Genomic DNA, 20,866 nt, shown 5'->3' on the forward strand with positions numbered 1-20,866 from the left:
GCCCCCCATCAGCAGCTTCCAGGAACACATCCCACTGCTGACCAGACCCCACAGAGAGGATGTCAACACTGGCTGGGCAATGTTCCTTGGTCTCTGGAGACAGGTAGTCACTTCACCACCAAAGCCAAGACCAACTGAGGACCTCTCCAGGGGCCAAATCACAGCAGCACCCTCTGTCAGCAGGAGCCATTGCCAGTCGCTCTCAAGGGGCCCCACAAGCCAAGAGCCGGGCTTGGGTTAATTGTGTCAAAATTCATTAACCTAATTATCCTTTGTGTTCCTAAGTAGGTGGAGAGGGACTTCAGCAAGCAGAATAAGCATGCCACGATAGCGGGCAGTACCTCTGCACTGCCAGTGCCAGGACTTGCAAGGAGGCTCTGCCTCTTTTTTTGCTATTTCCCCTACAAACACTTAAATTACTAACTTGGCAACCTCACGCTCAGCAAGTGCCTTATTCTGCAAACAGAGACTCGATTCAGGCTGATGCTTGTGAAGAAACCCCCCCATTCCTACCCATTCTGGGGAAAAAACAGTGGCAATAGTGGCCCCAGGCTGAGCCTGCCATGGGATGCTTTGTGCAGGATCCAGACCAAAACCCTGCACACCACAAATGCCACCGGGACAGAAACAGAGCAGCCCCATATAACCTGGTGTCCTTGGCCACTGTCAGAGCACCGCTGCACAAATGTCCCTACAAAGGAGGAGCTGACAGTGATTTCGCCCCTCTTGCAGCTGCCTTCATTAGATGTCCAAACAGCGGATGCTGTGGTCCTCACAGCCAGAGTGAGTCACGTGGATCTGACGAGAGCAGACTACATCCCACCTCTCACTTGAACCAGCCCAAAAATTCCCCAGATCCTCCACAGAACCACCAAAAACCTGAGCAGAAAGGTAGGACATGGTGGAAGGGCCCTATACAAACAGCATACCTGTGTATAGTGAGCATGGAACAGGCTAGTTTCATCTTTCTGGTTGGGGTGGGGGAGATTTCAAGTAGATTTAACAGCTCTCAGCAGCTATTTGATCTGTTGACTTGGAGAGGAGCAGAAGCAGACCAGTGCCAAACATGCCCAACATCCATCTTCCCAGGGTTAGACCCAACCAGCACACAAAGTCATAATTCCCTTTATGTATCTGGGGAGCTCCCCCAGAAATCACTTGGAGATCAGGACAGAAAAGATTCTTGGGATGTAAGAAACCAACAGAGGGTAATTTTTGAGGTGGGACATCTTTGCTCGGCTATAAAGAAGAGGCACGCTACCAGCCCTGATGCTGGGTCAACAGCTGCTGAGCATTGCTCAGCAGAGTCACTTGGAGAGGAAGAATCAGAAACACAAGAGGAAAGTTTGGATTATGTCTGGTGCTCCAGCAGTGTGAAGCAACACATCTGCTCTCACCACCCTACTGCAGTCTCTCCATACTGAAAATGGACATAATTGTCATCACCTGCCTCAGAGGCGCGTTGCAAGGGTTAACTCTTTAATCTACCCATCCAAAACAGTACAGACCATGAAGAGCTTTGGTGCCCAGTGTCAGCACCGTTTACAAATCACACCCAAACTCCTGGGCCAGTCCTCTGGGAATCAACAGAAAGAACACGGTGAGGTACCACTGCCAGCCTACAGCACCAGCAACAGAGCATAGAGCAGCAGTCACATCACCACTGGCCCAGGCTTCACGTGTCACTGATTGACTCAAGTTTTAATTATACCCCAATATCTCCCCATCTCCCAAAACACAAAGCTTTCAGCCAGGCAGCTCCTGCCAGCCAAAATTTCATAAAGAGCAGCTAGTGACTAAGACAGCCCAACCTTCAAGTCAGATGCTAACAGCTTTGGACAAGTGTGGGATTTTTACACCCCTATCTGCAGGAAAATCTGATGTTTAGTGCCCTGGCTGTGAGCAGGTCACTCTTAAACCCCTGAACATCCCATGCAAAAAAATAAAAAAGAAAAAAAAAAAAAAGGAAAAAAAGCATGCCGGAGGGGAATTGTACTGGCTCTAATCCCTTCTGCCATTCTGCATATTCATGGAACATTGTCATAACACATCAGCGGGACAAAAGGTCTGTCGGCACCTCCTCCTCATTCCTTTGATAAACCACGAGACAAATGCTGAGTAAACACTTGGAATCCATTCACTGCACTATTCTCATCGGGATGAGAAAGGGCTCCTCTTTCTTGCAGGCCCAGAGCTGCTCAGCCTAATAAAGTACGGCCCACGGCCCGTGAAAAGAGAGGCCTATGGATGATGAAAACATGGATTATCTCATTTCACCCTCCTTGTATCAGACCCTGCTCACATTCTGAGTGCACTTGGTCTGACACGCAATTACACACACCAAAAAAAAATTATAATAAAATTAAATAAAAAAAAATAAGCCGGGGGAAAGGGGTGTTTAGCAAACGGAGGAACTGTCTGCAAAATTTCACAGATGACCTTTCCTTAGTGGGAAAGTAATTTGTTTCTGCCCCAGCCATCGTTAGGAGTGTTCTCATTAATATCAGCATTACCCCGAATATTGCAGTTATTGGGAGAAGAGGTAGCACTTAATACAAAGCTTTGCAGGTCACTTTAGTGGCTTGATTCAAGCTGGTGATGAACCCCTGAGAAGCCAATGGGGTGTTACTGAGCACCCCATAAATGTGTCCCCGTCCATGCCACTGCCTCGGCTCTTTGCTGCCTGCATGGCAGCCAGTATAGGCAAAACTGCTGCTCCTCACATGGCTGTAAATCAGGAGTCCTGAAGTTGACCAAGTACCCGGAGAAGGACAAGTGGCTTCTGTGCCCACAGAGGGATGTGGGCACCTCGGTGGTTTGGGATCGCAGGGTACGGGGAGGGAAAGAACAACACAAGCCCAGCAGCTCAGGGCATGAGATTTCTCATGCTGGAGGTCAATGAGCCCCAGCATAGAGATGAAACCATCCAGCTCCATCAGTCTGGCTTGGAGCCCATCAGAGCACAGAGTAGGCTGGTGAGGCTGGGAGAAACAGCTCCTTCAGCCTTTATTCACATCCCCCAGAGAGGCAGAGAGACCAGAGACACATTGTCAGGTAACCAATAACACCCCAAAAAAATCAGCATAAAAGTTCTCCTTACCATTAGGTGTTCAGTGACTTCACCAGCCATCACACAAGCCATCGATCATCGAAGTTATCCCCATGCATTTCCCAACACCTACAGCAGCCTCCTCCATTGCCCAGTTTTCTGAAGGCTGAACTAAAAATGCCTGCAATAAAAACAAAAAAACCCCGAACTTTAACAACCCCAAACAGAGCAAGGAACTGTTCTTTTGAAAACAATCATCTGAAAGAAATATTTTCCATTGAAATAGTATCTTTTTTTTTTGGAAGAATATGAGCAATTTTCAAAGTGAAAATTAATTTCAGAGGTAGTACATGGGAATGATCACACTTAATGCAATTGTTCCCATGATAGAAAACAAGACATTATAGATTGCTGCCAAATGATTAAGAAACAATAAATAGACTGCTGATTAACTAGAGTTTCTTCTCTTTCAAATAAATGGCTCATAAACCTGTCCACTAACTGAGGGATGAGTGTGTTGGTTGTAAACAGTGTATTCAATGCTTTTGTTTCTAGAAAATCCTGAAGTGTCCAACAACTGGCAAGAAAAAGTCAGCAGTTGTTCCTTGGCCTCGCACATTACTTGTGAGCGTTGCTGCTCAAATATTTGCATTTTACAAGGTGTTTGTTACAAAAGCTCCGTGAGGACTCAGGTCAGTCTCACAGCAGCTCCAGTCGCTTGCTGGGCTGGAGTCAAACCCACGTGAGCCCCCAGCCAAGCGAGCGATGCTGTTTGTTTTCCCCAGGCAGGCAACTCCTCTCCCTAAGAAACCGAGATGCAAAAGCAAGTGTGAAACTTGCAGGGCTTCCAAGAGACTGTTTGTTTTGCTGCCCAAAAGCAATTTCCAGGCTAGACTGTATTTGCACATGTAACGGCTGCACTTTCCTGCCACAGGACAGGTGATGAGCAGGCTGCTGCCTGCCACCTGCTAACATCAACGCCCAATTCACACAGCAATACAGCACAGCACTTCATTACAATCTTAGACTAGTGCAGTAAATTCCTTGCTTAGATTTTTATTTCCCAGTTGCAGCATTATTAAAAAAAAAAATAAAATAATCAGTAATGTTAAGCCCAGATCCTCTGAGATTACTTAGGCACATAATTCCCATTCACGTCCAAATGACCTCAACCATCTTTGGGATACAAGCCTCGGAGAACTCATCGCTCAATATTTCTTGCAGACACAAGTCTCCATGTAGCTTCTCCACATGCCCAGCAGCACCTCCAGTCTGCAAAGCTTTGGGGCTCTGAATTCAGCCTCACGGGTGATAAACATTGGTTTTCAGCATGCAAAGATGCAGAGCAATGTCTCTACTGCAGCCTAGTACTAGATACCCTGGGACCCATCTGGGGGACACATCAGTTTTGAAGGGGAACAGGAATAAATCTCCGCCTGTTCTGGGTGGTTTTCCAGGGTGAGACCACAGCTGGAATATTGTGTCTGTGGCCCCTCAGTTCCAGCAGGACAGGGAACTGCTGGAGAGAGTCCAGCGCAGCCACCAAGATGCTGAAGGGAGTGGAGCATCTCCCGTGTGAGGAAAGGCTGAGGGAGCTGGGGCTCTGGAGCTGGACAAGAGGACACTGAGGGGGGACTCATTCCTGGGGATCAATATGGAAAGGGGGAGTGTCAGGAGGATGGAGCCAGGCTCTTCTCGGTGACAACAAGGTAGGACAAGGGGTAATGGGTACAAACTGGAACACAAGAGGCTCCGTTTAAACTGGAGAAGAAACTTCTTCCTGGTGAGGGTGGCAGAGCCTGGCCCAGGCTGCCCAGGGGGGTTGTGGAGTCTCCTTCTGTGCAGACATTCCAACCCGCCTGGACACCTTCCTGTGTAACCTCATCTGGGTGTTCCTGCTCCATGGGGGGATTGCACTGGATGAGCTTCCCAGGTCCCTTCCAGTCCCCGACATTCTGTGATTCTGTGACTGCCACATGCTTTGCTTCAGGTCCCAGTGCTCCTTCGACTTTCCCCAGTGTCAGGATATGGGCAGCTGCCCTACAAACACACCACCTGGGCTTTAAGCCCAAACTAAGGCTGCTCAGTGCTTTGCAGGGTAGGAGGCTTCATACAATTTGTTCCTGCCTATTGCTCTCCAGGACTGACTCTGATACCCTTGAGAGCTGCTGGGTCCTGGAGAAGGGTCAGAATTTGTTCCTGAAGATTGACAGTGAGTTTTTCCATCGATTCCTGCAGGAGATTGGTACCCACTGCATCCTGTCAGCAGCGCTCAGGTTAGCGCACCCAGCCTTAAATTGACAGCATTCTTCTCAAAACCCAATAAGTAATTGGAGGATCTGCTAATAGGGCTTGTCAAAATCAATTGGGGTTAAACACCTTTAGCTACAATAACAGTCATCTGACCCCAGGTTCCAGAAACTGCCGGGCTCAGAGGAACCTCGGGGGGTTATTCCTGGCTTCCCACTGCTTTGAGACAGATAAAAGAGCAGACGATGCAGAGCTGGGTAATCCGTTCAACCCATCCCAACCATGCACTGAAGTGACAGCTCCCAGAGTTTCTGCAGAGCTGGCTCCTCCTGGGAATTGTGTGCAGAGGGGCCAATTTGTTCATCAAAACCTGGGCAACCAGAGTTTTCTTAAATTCAATTGCCTGAAGGAGAAGGCAAATAGTGTTTAAGCAGAGGAAAGTGCATTAAAACCACATCTTTGATACAATGGCTGATATACCCCATGCTGCCAACGCCTGAAATGATAATATTTTTTTTCTTAAATAAATAGCTCAGCAGCAGGATTCCAGCCCCCTCCACCCCCCCAGCACAGGGAGGTTTCACGCTACAGCGGCTGCATTTCCAGCCCTCCAGGCCAAATCACTTCATGCTTCCCCCTCTTTGCTGGGCTCATCACCAAGGGTGGACCAGCTCTGGAGAGCCCAACAGCGGTGCCCACACTGTGCTGAGGATCCACAACATCCAGAGGGCACTTTCAGCTGATGTTTCCCAGCAGCTCCCAGGATGGAGGTGTACAAACACCAGTTAGCATCACCAACCTTCCTGGATTGGTGCAAAGGACTTGTCCAGCCCTTGGGAACTGATTGCCTTTAGAGACCTGCCAGGCCTTGACACAGAGGAAGGCAAAGCAGGGTGGCTTGGGAAGCAAAACAAATACTCAGGATTTGAGGTGCCTACACAACCCAAAGGGCCTCTTGGTGTTCCTCCACCTGTGGGATGCACCACCACCTCCTCCTCCCCGGCAACTTTTCATCTGTGCCTTCCTCCCCCCTCCATCTGGGCAGCATCTGGGATTGTGGGGGCATTGAGGACCTCAGAAGAGGGTCCATGGGTATCCCAGGGAGGCTCCTTGGGGTCCTGAGACCCTAAGCTAGACAGAAAAGATGCAAGGGAAGGGGACACAGCTTTCATGCTGTGCCCCAGGCAGGACATTTGGTGGCTGGCTGCTGGGCTGCCCCTCCATTAGCAGCAGCTAACTTCATCCTTGAGTATAACATGTGGTATTTCAATTAAGTCTGTAATGAGGGATTTCAAATTGTTTCACCTGGCCTCAAAATTTCTGTGAAAGTATGAGACAGTCAAAGAAGAGCATCCCTTGCCATGCCTCTGAACTGCAGAGAAAACTGCTTTCGGGCTGCCCTCCCTGCAGATTTCAGCTTCTCCTGCTTCTATGAAGATCCTAACAAGGTTGTCTCTTCCACACCAGTTGGGCATTTCAATTTCCCACCTTGGCTAGGGCCCAAAAATAATCCAGTACCAGGATGAAAATGAACAATACAGAGAATGAACAATTATCCCAGCATTTCCAAATGGGGACCCGTGAGGGTGGAGGGAGAACAGTGGTGAAATATGAGCAGAAAAGGAGATGAAGGAAAAGATGCCAAGGAATACTAACAGGAGAAAATAGGAAGGAAGTAACTAAAAATCAGGGAAGGGGCTCTGCCTGTGAGGGATGTCACACCATGGACACCTGCATGGTCACCAAGAGCCTGCCCCAGATTCCCTCCAAACCACTCCCCACCTTGTGAAGACTGGGCACCCACAGGTGGGATCTCAGCATGTGAAACCTTCACCCCCGAAAAGCGATTATGGTCCCAGTGGAGGAAAAAGAGCTTTTCAGGGGGATCATCACAAATTCAACACAAAGAGATGCTGAGGAATACCTGGGGAAGACCAGCAGCAAAGGTGCCTGCCTGACCCTGGGGAACAGCAATATTTGGTCCTCCTTGAGGATGGGGTGCAGCCAGGACCAACCATGCAGTTACACACACATTGAGGGCTGTCAGTTATCTTAAATCCCAAAGAAAGAATTAGAAAATAAAATTGCAAGGTCTCTCTGCATCCAGAATCATCTCCCCTGGAGCCCAGAGATGCTGGAGGGGGGTTACCTACACTATGTGCATGCTGGTGTAAATCAGAGGTTGCAGCCACCCAAACAGGAGGTTAAATTGTTCTGCTGTGATTACTTTGTTCCCCAGGTAACATCTGAGGGGATCAGGCTCCAGGCAGCATCCTTTGGATGGTCCTGGCTATGTAGATATGGATAGACAGGGCAAGTGCTGGATGCTCCTCTTTGCCCATCCTCAGGCATGGGAGGAGGGCAGCTCTCAGGTTTGATCCTCTTGTTCTGGGCTCACACAAGCAATGGGAAGAACCGCTGGTTCCCCAGACCTCTCCTGAATCGCTGTGGCAAGGGAAGCACGACCCCCTGCGCAGGAAGGAAGGGCTCGGTGGGCATCAGGGAAAGGGGCACCAGCCACACCACTGCTTGGGACAGAAGGCAGCTCACATGTGTTGCATTTTATAGAATAAAAGTGGATCCAGCTGGTCCAACACACTGCTGGTGCCGGCAGCAGGAGCCCTCTGCAGGGAGGCCAACCTGCACCTCCACCTGGCCCCTCTTTACCAAAACCCCAACAATAGTAAATGTAAAGGGAAATTCAGAACAAGTGGAAGGGCTCTGTATGGCCCCACTCAAAGGAGACTCCTATTTCTAAAGAAAGTCTAAACCAACTGTCATCGGCCGAGGGGTGCATTGTCCCTCGGAGCAGCGGCTGGTGCCACATAGGAGGTATTCAGTCTAAATTAACTCTCCCCCTAATACCTGAGCAAACATTTTCAGCTTGAGACTTAATATCCCTGGACATGTCTGCTGTCTCCCAGGTGAATCCCCAGATAAACAAGGTCAGTTCAGCTCTAATGCAGCTGTAAAAAGCTGTCAGTCAGCCCACAGGTCTGGCTGCAAGGTCAAACCAGTTCTGAAGGTTGCTGGGGCCAAACCTGGCCTGTCATTCATTTTAAGTGCATGAAGGTTTGTTTTCTTATCACAATGTCAGGTATCCCAAATTTAGGATTAGCTGTCAGCCGTCACAACACTGTTCTTTTTAAAAACAAAACAACACCCACACACAACAACCCCTGAAAAAGCCCAAACGTGCATGCATGCTTCCCCATCCCCAAATAAATCTGGGTGCTGAGCCTGCCTGCAGCTGGAAGGTGAAAAGAAACTTGCCCTTCAAGAAAAGAGAAAAAAAAAAGACATTTCCAAACATTGTTTGACATTTTCTGGCACAAAAGAACCCCCAAAAGCACATAGTAATATCCTTTAGTTAAAATACACACTTGAATTATATCTCCACCTGAATAATCTGAAGTCTCTTTGTCCAGAGGAATAGGAGAAAGGCAGGGCAGCCTCCATCTCAAGGGGAACAAGTGGAAGCTGTCCTGAGCCAGCTGTGTGCAGAACAGCTTTGCGTGGGACGAATCCTTGGTGCCACGTGTGAAAGGAATGCATAGTCTCTCCCAGACCCCACCAGCTGTGTAAGCATGGGGACCAGTTTGTCTCTCTGCATCCTTTCTCCCAGCTACACATCACACGTGACCAGATGATGCTCTGGGAACAAGGACCAAACCAAACAACATTGGCTTGGTCCTCCCACCACCCTTCTAGTAACAGCAGCTCATCACAGAGGTAACATCCACAATCTGAGGGATGAAGGGGGAACATATAGATGTGGTCCCCAGGAAAAAAAGACCTCCATGGTGCTTCTCTAACCACAACACCGTTTAAGGAGAAACTCTGCCTGGGGTGGTTACTGTGGGAATAAGTCCACAGTGAAGGATGTTAAAGGGCATCTTAAGGCAGTTCATCCCTTTCAGAAGTACATCAATGTCTATCATAAAACTCACTTGAGCTTTTGCCTCCCACCAGCTCCTATGTCAACTGGGTTCAGCACTTCACCTTCTGCTGCTAAAAGCAGCATAAGTCAATCTGTGGCCACTTTATTCCTTTCAGGAGGTATCCACATCGTTCCTCCTCTTCTCCCTTGGTGTTCAGCCACAGCATTGATCCTGCAGATGTTTGGATGTGGTGTTTCTGCTGGTGCAGGGACCATGCAGGGCAGCCCAAGGCATGTGCCAGGGACCCTGCCTGCAGCTGAAGAGTAGGAGGATTTTCTCAGGAGGGATGGATGAGGAGCAGGGAGCTGCCCCAGCCCCTCAGAACAAAAATGACAAAAAAGCTCCTTGGAGGAGGAACTATCAGACTGTGCACAAAGAGGTGAACCTGAAGAGACTTATGCCAGGAATGCCTGGAGTGAGACAGGCTCACGACTGACAGCATCACCCTCCCTCCACAGCAGGTGTTGTGACAAAGAGCAGGATAAGTGCCTTCACCTTAGCCCCTGGTGTCGTCACACACCAGTGGAGGTTTGGTGTCCCAGTCCTCAGCTTGTGTCACCGTGCTGCAGCCATCTATGGAGACTGGTGGACCAGGCGGACTTTGCTGTGATACCTCAAAGAGATATATTGACCTCTGCTCCCATCACTAAGCAGATCCAGAGGTGCCCCAAACTCCACCAAGGACCCAGCCAGTGTTCCCAGGACAGCAGAGAGGACAGGTAACCATAGTCTCTTTGCGGCATGAGTCTTCGCTCTCCAAGGTTGTCAAAAGACTCTCTTCACCCACAGTGCATCTCTAGGTTTTGCTAGTAAGCAGCTATTTCAGCATGTAAATGACTAAGGAAAGCATCTCAGCCACCAGGATGATTCATGGGGAGAGATCATCTGAATGGCAGAATATTCGTGTGCAACTATATAAAGCCTTGGCTCCCAATGAAATAACAAATTAAGAAATCACCATCCTCAGTGCCCGCAGCTCCATGCTACACTTCATTGCCATAACCCCCCCAAAAAGGATTAGTTTTTAAGCAGGACCATTTGATTCTCCATCTAACTGCATAGCACAGGAGATGATCCGTGGTATAGCTGGGAGAGCAGTTGGGCCAGGAAAGGCTCCTTTGTTTTTTTTTTCAGCCAAAGTAAGTGAATTAATTATCTATGGACTTAAACAAAATTCAGTTGACACCACCTGCTGCCCATCCTGGAGCAAACTTCCCAAATGATTATCTCATGGTGAAAGAAACCTCCAGAAAGCAAATAGACAACAAAACCCTGTAGAATGCCAAGGGTGACCCTCATCATCTGCAGGGCTATTTCCCCAGAAAGATTCTCTCCCATGCTGTCCACCACAAGAACATCCCACAGCCAGTTCACAATATATAAAATTGTTGTATTTTTGTTGTTCTGTCAATTTTCAAGGCATGTTAATAATTTCAAAACAAAGAGAAAATATACCATGTTCAAACATGCCAAATATTTCAAACTCAGCTTTGTTTCCCCAGAACTGTGTTTTTTCAACATTTAAACCAGTAATCTTTTTCAGATCCACACAGGACCTTATCTAGATAAAACATTTATCTTCCTGATCTCAAAGCCAAGGAGAAAACAGCCATTTTTTTAAAATTCTGCTCCTGCAAGACAATACTGTCACAACATTCGCCACTGCTTCCAACCCAGGCTGTCAATGCATTCGGGTGTCGGGCTTTCCTCATGCTGCAGCTCAGCTTAAAAGATCTGATTCTGTTTCACCCCACTACATCATGCTCTCAGCATCCTAACAAAACAAACCAACCAACCAACTCCCACACCACAAACAGCCACTTAACCAAAAATTCGCTTCTTGCTGAGAGCTGTGAGAAACTCTCCCAGGTTGTCCCAGAGAGGTCTCAGGAGCTGCTGTCACCAGCTCCTTGCTCTGCTGGAGGTCGCTGCGTCCACTGAAGAAGGGGAATGATCCACCCAGCCACCTACTTCTTAGCCTAACTCATCACCACTTGACCATCACAGCCCTTACTCGTTCCTATAGCAGCTTACACGTAGGTGTTGCTCCATCTTCTCACCTCTCTACTTCGCATGAATTCCAGCTGAATACAGATCCACTCCCCAGCCAAGGCACTGGAGCTGGTACTGATGCACTGCAGTGGTGGAGAAGCCTTGGCCAAAGACCAGCTCTCTTTCCCAAACGATGTCGTTCTCCATCCTGGAGCGTAGCATGACGGATGTTTTCACCACCACCACCAAACCCAACGCTCAGAGCAACACAAACACACTCACGGTTTACAAAGCATGTTCCTCGCCTCTCCTCCTGCCTTGCCTGCTTGAATTCAGAGATGGCCAACAACTATTAAACACATCTAAGTAAATGTTAGTAGATCGCTTCTAACAGGAAACAAAAATGTTTTGAGCAAAGCTAATTGCCGGGAAATAAGGTCATTCCAATATTTCAGCAGGGGGTTATAAATCTCTAGGTTCCTGCCTCCTTCCAGCATTAAGGTTTTACAGATGTTGCTGTCAGAAGGAGAAGAATGATTTCAGATGGTTGTTTCCACTCTACATTAAAAAAAAAGGCAGATACTGCTGAGTTTTCTTTCTACAAGAAAAACACACAAATCTCAACAAACCAAATAAAGAAAATCTGCACTGGGACTCCTAAAATCTTATAAAGGTACAAATTACTCAACACACTGGCAACCGGCAGACTTTAAAATGTAATTCCACTTGGCCAATTGCATTGACTGCTAAAATGCTGCTTCCAGTCCTCTGCCACCAAATGTTCACTGTACATGGAGAGGGACCCTCCAGCATCACAAGGAGGTCAGGAAACAATCCAGTCCTTCCAGGGCTGGAAGAGGAGGGGTTAAGCAGCCATGGAGGAAAGCGCTGTTCTCTGCAAAACCTAGACCTAGACACAAATGCAACCACCAAGAGGTCTGGGAGAGGGAAGAGAGCATCTATTAAGCACAAGAGGAAGCTTAGGGAAGAGAATAAGTCATGGTGGCTGCCTCTGAGTAGGCTGTGCAGGGGAGTTAACTATTTGCATGGGAAATACCCATCAAAGGGGCTGGTTCAGGTCTTTTTTCCTCACACAGAATGTCTGATGAGCTCTTGGGAGCCCCCAGACACCTCCAGTCTTAGGGTGAAGCTCCCCTCCTGCCCCATGCTGACAGCCCACAGTGCATACTGTACATGGACACAGGGTGTGCTCATCTCTTTGGAAACCATTTCTCAAACAGGAAAAAATCTTGTTAAAAAATATAAGAGCAAGGTCTATCAAATTGAAGTGCTCAGCTACATGAAGAATTCTCTCCCTGGGAAAAACAGGGGAAGCGTGGAGAAGACCAAAGGCAGACAGACCCTCCAGGAAGGCGCCCACTGAGTTTCTCATCACTTTGTTAACTGAGGTAACGTAGGCATCAGGCAGGAGAATTACGCTATGGCTCCTGCTTAGCACCACCACAAGATCTCGGTCACCTCCCCAGTCGAGCTGGTGTCCACACTGTCAGCAGCATCTGCACCAGCAACCGGTCGCACGAGGACTCAAGTGGGCTTCAGATGCCCATGTCTAAAACTGCTGCTACAAAAGGCGAGGTGGCTCAAAGTGTGATGAGGATACATACACAAAAGCACCCCAGTTTTCTCAGCTTTAACTCACTGAGCTGATTTCACATTCATGAGTATCAGTGTCACATATTGCAGCATGCTAATGTGACCTTTTTCTCCAGAAAAGCGTTATCCACTCATTCTACTTCAACTTTACTTACTTTTAACTCCTTGACATGATCTAAAAAGAAGGAACCCACACTTTGCTCCCCCCATGCCTGTTACCCTCAGTGACCTCCTTGGGGCTCAGTGGCATCTGTTCCAAGGCACCAGCCTTGCTCCAAACACACCTGATACAAGCCAAGGGGGCAGAACCTCTCACAAGAGGCATTTGGGCTGCTTTATTTTTCCCATCCAGCAGAAGCTGCCTCTCCTGCTGAGAAGCCTGGAGCCAGCTCTGAAGACTATGAGTCTGTTCCAGATTTACACTATTTTTCCTTAAGCTCAGAGATCGCCACTGGGCTGTCTCTCATCCTGCTTTTGGCACCTTCTTGCATTTTAAACTGCAATTATACCCGCCTCCAAAAAAACATATCCAGGCAAGGGAGCGTCCAGTTCAGCTCTTCTTACATTCCCAGGACACCAGTATGACTTCTCCAACCGTGGTGGGGTTATAACGTTGGATCTGATTTCCACAAGACCCAAGTGGCACCCCTAAAAAATAAGCCAAGCCAGTAATAATCCACCAGGACATAAGAGCTGAAGTCCAATATATCTCTCATTCAAGCAGAGGGACTCATGTCTATCTTGGAAACCAGACAACCACCATGTATGAGGAAGCAGGTACGTGTTCATCTTAAATCTCATGATACTCACACATGGCTGGACCCCAACAAGAAGGAGGATGTATGGAGCTGTATTCATGAAACCCACATGGCTGTTCTTCTCATTTCTCACCACATGGGATGCTTTGCAGGACCCACGGGTGATGATTTTATTTAGGATAGCTGGACCACAGACCCATACTTGTATTTGGAGAAGATGAAGGTGCTGGGATGGCCCATTTCAGGATGAGCCTGTTCAAGCGCAGAGGCCAGCGTGGCATCCCCAGGTGTCCCTGTGTGACAGGTCAGCACCTCCCAAGCCACGGGCTCAGCAAACCCACCAGCAAGGACAACCCTCACCACCTCCCCACAGGGGATCGCACCAGCTCCTTGCAGGAGGGGCAGTTTGAGTGCCAGGTGTGCACCCTGGGGTGCCCATTTCAGAAAGGTTCCTCCCCCCCAAATATAAATACCAGCCCCAACTGCAGGTTCCTCCGCAGCTCGCCACGTTCTTCCAGCACAAGTGCCAAGACAAGCCCACGTGAGGCTCTGCAATCGGTGGCTTGTTGGTCTCCCGGGGCCAGTGAAAGCCCAGATTAGACTTTACAGCTGACTTGAACACACAAGAAACCGAGCTCTGTTAGGGCCACAAGCAACTGTGGAATGATTTAGGAGATAGGCCCTTGAAGTTGCCAATTATTTATCTAGTTGATGACTCAGACAAGCAGTTTTACTGTCCAAACCTTGGGGGGAAACATGTGGAACTAATCAAGCTACACTTAAAAAGAAAAAAATTCATATAAAATAAATTGCACGATGCACACAATACCAAACATGATTTTTCCTTCCAAATAGGCACCGTATCTAAGTGAGATGCGTTCTGTTGCTTACTTATTATTCTTTTGCTTTTAAAGGGCAATGAATGGCAGCAGAAGACGCTTCTGCAAGCACAACAAACCAATCTATTCACAAAGAAAGGCAAAGGCTGTTTATTCAGCAGGTCCCTTCTATTCATAATGTTGCCATGTGAAAACCAGAATGTCACTAGAAATAATAATAAACCAACACATTTTTGTGATTACCCTAGAAATACACCAATTTAGGTGTTAAACCAACCAATATAAACAAGATTTATGCCAATAGGTACCTTGCATTTGTTGCCTGTTAGACTAAAAAGGGAGACAAGGTGCTTTGGTAGTTTAATGTTGGCTGGGAGACTTGGGGTCCTCTATGTTTTGTGCCCCAGCACCCTTGGGAGACTCACTTTAGCTCAGCTCATCAGAAGCTGGATGCTCAACTCCCACAGAGACGCACATTTTTGGGATCTTGTGGGATTTGGGACCACTGCACCACACAGCGATGTCTGGAGCCCTCACACTCACCCAGCCAGGATCCGTGCCATGGTAACCCATAGTTTCAAATGTCTGCATACAGATAAAAACGGAAACTTCGCTTAAAAATTACAAATGTTTGCTGGAATTCCATTCTGGGGGAGGGCGACTCAAGTACCAACTACATTAAAACAACGTGCGTAGAAACAGGTCTGAAAACTGTTGCACCCAGCATCAGAGAGGACAGAGACTTGAGTCAGCTTAAGTCAGACGCAGCTTCACACCAGCTCCGCTCCAAGCTCTCGCACCCCCTCCCCAGCACCAGGGCAGCACATCCCCTGTCCCACCAGCCACCACCACCTCTTGGGACCCCAGGGCTTGACTCTGAGCCAGAGGCTCCTGCTCACCTGCCCGTTCAGCTGCCTCCTCCTTGGCGCACAGCCTCTCAGATAACATCAGGCCAAGGCCACTAAGTCCCCCCCCAGGGCCAGCAAACCAGATTTTCTGAGTGACCTGCCCAGATCACCTCTCATCAGTCTCACACACCGGTTGGTTCCAGGCATCTTCCTCTACAAAAGTCACCAGGTATTGTCTTGGAGCCAGATAGTTCCTCCTTCCTTATGTTCACCAAAAGACTGACCGTGTCGTTTCTGGAGCCATTCATTTCACACACGCTCCAGCGATTCACACCCCCACACCAGCGTCAGGTCACTCCAAGACTTACCCTTCCACCGTGCCCATCCTGTTTGCTTTCTCTTTAGGATTTTCCTTCTTTGACCAGGCAAATACTAAAGAGCGAGTGAAAGCACACCTTAAAACAGAGCAACCACCTCATAAGGCATGCAAGAGACTTCTTTTTATTAAAGGGGGACAACTGGTATTCAGGCTGACTTGAAAGGTCGAGTGACATGCTGCAACTGCCATTTCAGGGGAGAAAGACAGAGGGAGAGGGGATTTGGATTCAAACTAAACCCTTGCAGCGGGTACCCATCAACACGTACCCCAAGGTCACACAAGGGAGGCAGGTCCTTTCAAAGTAACAGGACAGCTTGGGGCTTGCTTTACCTTCAGAAAGGCTTTTTCACTCTGCTGACTGTGGCATCCCCATGGATGCCCACCTGATTAACCCATCCCCAGACAGGCTCCCACCCCTACAACACACAGCCCTGTACAGGGCTGTGTCAACTGCACTACCATACTGTCCCCTACCATACTGGGGGGTCAGGCTCACGCAGCCTCTCATCCCTCAGCAGCACAACCCACCCTTTTCACCTCCATGTACCTGTGGACACTCAATTTTAAGCCATATAAACCCATATAGACATCTGATTTCCTTTGTTCACACCATTGTATGTTTCAAAGCAGCACAGATCAAGCCTGGGATGACAAGTTTGCTACTGGGGAGCAGTGGGTCTGTCCCCATGGCTGGACACAGCAGCAGCAGAGCCACCAGGTCCCACTGCAGCAGCTCAGCGGTGTGGCAAAGAGTTCTCATTTCTGTCACTCCTCTCAGGGGTTAAAAAACCCACCTTTTTGAGGCAGAAAAGCCATAACAGCACCTCCTGTACATGAGACAGAGAGCAGGGCTGGTGCTGCTGTGGGTGGGGACAATATGGGGTCATAGTCTTTCTGTCACAGATCCGCTGTGCATCCCAGAGCCCTGCAGAGGAAGGGACAGGGTTTCCTCCTGCAGGTCACTTGCCCATTGCTTAGAGCTTAAACTTAAAACTGAGCTCAAAAAAGACAAAGTAACATGGCTCCTCCTCAGAACACATGCTGATACACAGGCAGAGCTGGTCACCAGCCCCATAAACCAGGGCAGCTCCTCCAGCAAGGTTCACCAGCTTGCTGCAGGTTGTCTGGCAACTCATTTAACCTTCAGCATTTCTCTTCCACCTCTCATCCTTTGCTCATTTTCTTAGTTTAATCCCAGAATGTCAGGGGTTGGAAGGGCCCTGGAAAGCTCATCCAGTGCAATCCCCCCATGGAGCAGGAACACCCAGATGAGGTTACACAGGAAGGTGTCCAGGCGGGTTGGAATGTCTGCACAGAAGGAGACTCCACAACCCCCTGGGCAGCCTGGGCCAGGCTCTGCCACCCTCACCCCAAACAAGTTTCTTCTCAAATTTAAATGGAGCCTCTTGTGTTCCAGTTTAAACCCATGAGTTTAAGTTTGGTAGCAACGCTCCCTTAAGGCTGGCAATACAGAAGTTAGAGGGACTCGGGTAGGATTTTTTTTCCGCTATAGATGCACTTCTAAGAGATAATACAGAAATCTGAGTCTGCTTCAAAAGGCAAAAACAACCTTCCTATTCCTTGTGGTTATGGGACAGAAACAAACAAACAAAAAGGGAAATCAGAAAGTAGACTGAAAAATACAAGCTTCAGATTATTTCTAACCAAATTTCATGCTCTCCGAGTGCCTAGCAGGTTTTCCAGTCACACAGGCTTTGGCCACCAAGGTTCTCTTGAGTAAATTCAAACTCCCATAACCTGGGAGTTTTGGGAAAGGGACTAACAAGCAGCACAGCAAAGCCCCACAACTGATGGAGGCCTCTGCCCAAGGGATGCCAAGGCTTTGTGCTCTGACTCTGCCTCCAATGACACCCAAAGAAAAACAAGGAAACTACTCAGACATGGTCATCAACGCTGCCTAAAAACACCCCCAGCACATTCCCCACTCACTAAGTCCAAAGCAGCAGCTTTGCCCCAGCCAACACAGAAATAACTAAAACCAGAGCTCTCACCTCTGCTCCTTCCTTGGATCCCAAAGCAGGGGCTGCAGAACCAGCTCTGCTCTCCCGGGGTGTGAAGCCCTAAACAGCAGTTTGCAGTTCTGCAGCAATTTCTAGAGACGCCCAGTTAGCAAGTGTCCCTCTGTCCTCACCCACCTGGGCTGAGTTCCCAGCTGGAACCAATTAGGCCAATTAGTAGCACAGCAGGGTTACCCTTCATTTGTACCAAGGACTGTCACCTGTGGGTTTTTGCCAATGCTCTTACCCATTTCTGTGCCCTTCAGCATCTCCTTGGCTGTTTGTAGGGGGTCTTCTCTCCCCATTTTTATCCTTCTCCCCCAAAGCTCATGTTTTTATGGGGCTGTGCAGGTGAGAGAGGGAACAGGAGGGTAGATAATTTAGGAGTTAATGAATTGCTCATGAGGAAGAATAACAACAAAGCTAAATTAAGGCTCTTCATATGTCTCCTGTCATTAGGTGCTGTGGTGACCCTCTGCCTGCTCAGTCAGCAAAAACCTGCTCTCCCAAAGGACTCAAAATCTCCCTTCTCCAGAGTAATCCCTATTGCAGCCTCACTTAAGGGATGAGTAATTTTTTCCCTCATTTCCAAAATCATTTCTTCATTTCCTTTTATGCTTCTTCTTATTATTAGGGTCCCTTTGGCCTTATCATTTTAATTAACTGATGCTCTCATTAACTTCTGAAAACATGCGTTATCTGCAGCCTAATTTTCTAGTCTTTTATTCTGCAGCAGAGATGGACATAAGCAGGTTGGACACGACCGCTGAGGTGTCACATCCCTCAAGGGCGACTGGGCTCCCAGGCTGGTTTGATTCTCACACTCTGCCCACACTGTGTTAACTGGTTTGTGAGGCATCTCCCTTCCAGCACGAGCCTTAAAAAATGGCATTGATGAATTTCCCGGGAGAAAAAATGGCTACTTTAAATACTTTGGAAAACAGAACTTGTTCAACATCCTGACCTAAACACCTGGAGTAACTTTGAGGGTAAATGACTCTCAGCTCATTGAACTGATGCAGTGAAGTTCTCCTAAACTTCAGTAAATCTGTCCTTCCTAAGTGACCGAATGCATCTGCTGCTCCTCAAAGCCTGTCCAGCAGCCAAAAATACCTGTTTCTTTATGGGGATTTTTTTAAAGTTATACAAAAATGAAACAAAATGATTTTTTTTTTCTGACAAGTTAGGTCTGTCGATATATGGGAAATACTGTGCAGCTTATGAATGATGCTTTCAAGCTGCATCCTCTCCTCCGTGAGACTTGCACCCCTCCTTGTGGTAGATTGAAGCAATTGTGTGAGCAAAACCCTCTGCTGGGCTTTGGCTTCCAAAAAGAGCTCAACTAACCACCCGAGACGGACGTTCAGCTCTGGCATTGAGCATCATCTTCTGCAGGTTGTTCAGCTCTGGCATTGAGCATCATCTTCTCCAGGTTGTTCAGCTCTGGCATTGAGCATCGTCTTCTCCAGGTTGAGAATGTCTCTAAGTTAGAGCTATAAACAACTTCTCCTCCTCACTAGAAGTCAACTATAAGCATGCGTTTCAAACATAATTAAGCTGGGGGGTGTAGATTTGTGTGACACATTGGAAGAGTTAAAATACCCAATCTTAATGTTTGTTTAAAGGTTACTTCTGGATGAAAGCTGGTTAGAGAATACATAACAGATGCTGAAGGCATCCATTATGTATTTTTGCAATTAGCAGAAAATCTTAGTACTTTCCTTAAAGAATATACATAATTTTGTGGGATGTTTATTGCTGGAAGCAATCTGCTTTTGCTGGCAAGAACGGCATCCAAGAGCCCAGAGGAGCTTCACAAGAAGTCACACATGGTGAGCCAAATGCCATCCTTGCTTCAGGAACAGCACTTAAAATCCTCAGCTCTCTGTCACAAGGAAGCGGTCAAATGCACTTTCGTTCCGCAGAAAATTTTAAATTAGAAAGAACATGGTAAAATTATCCCTGTTTCTATTTTCCATTGACATTTTGATTACCCAGCAAAAACGTGGCTGCTGATTATATTTCCATTTGAGAAACACAACCAGGATGTTTCGTGCCATTGTTGTCTTCTATGCCCAAGGGTTTCTCGCATGGTTTGGCTACCAGCTCCCCTGTTGCGGTAGGGAGATACTACCATACCTTGGGAAACCTTGTCCATCCAGGATGGAAAGGAAAGTAAGGAAGCCACTACAGGTCCCAGAGAGCATCCGCCTCTCACAGCAGTTGTGTCTTTAGAGTATGAGATGGGGCAGCAGCTTAACTTGAGACTGTGACAGTCCTGCCCCTGAAATAAAAGCACTGGTGATTTCCATCATATCCAAACAAAACCACAGGAGGTGCTCAGACCAGGACAGAGGTATTTGGATTGGAACACAGTGTGGAGCTCAGGATACTTGGTGTCTGCAGCTGGGGACTTCAGCTGGTTCTAGTTTAATCAGACAACAGGAATAACACCCCGAACAGCAACCTAAAGAGAGAAATCTGTGCTCAGTCAGGAAAGGGGAGCACTGCATATTGTATACTCCAAATATCTTGATAGATCACAGAATCCCAGAATGTCAGGGGTTGGAAGGGCCCTGGAAAGCTCATCCAGTGCAATCCCCCCATGGAGCAGGAACACCCAGATGAGGTTACACAGGAAGGTGTCCAGGCGGGTTGGAATGTCTGCACAGAAGGAGACTCCACAACCCCCTGGGCAGCCTGGGCCAGGCTCTGCCACCCTCACCGGGAACAAGTTTCTTCTCCAATTTAAAAGTGGAACCTCTTGTGTTCCAGTTTGAACCCATTGCCCCTTGTCCTACCATTGGTTGTCACTGAGAAGAGCCTGGCTCCATCCTCCTGACACTCCCCCTTTCCATATTGATCCCCAGGAATGAGTCCCCCCTCAGTGTCCTCTTGTCCAGCTCCAGAGCCCCAGCTCCCTCAGCCTTTCCTCACACGGGAGATGCTCCACTCCCTGCAGCATCTTGGTGGCTGCGCTGGACTCTCTCCAGCAGTTCCCTGTCCTGCTGGAACTGAGGGGCCACAACTGGACACTGGTAGTCCATGAAGAGCTCCATCATAGATTCAGCTCCACTCCTAAGACTCGATCCCAGTGAGAAGCTATCCTGAAATCTCTTTTCACATCTCATGGCACTAAATACAAGTCCCTGTTGAGCACAGAGTTGAGATTTGTGCA

The sequence above is a fragment of the Streptopelia decaocto genome (assembly GCF_964273445.1).
Source record: "Streptopelia decaocto genome assembly, chromosome: 5".
Lineage (NCBI taxonomy): Eukaryota > Metazoa > Chordata > Aves > Columbiformes > Columbidae > Streptopelia > Streptopelia decaocto.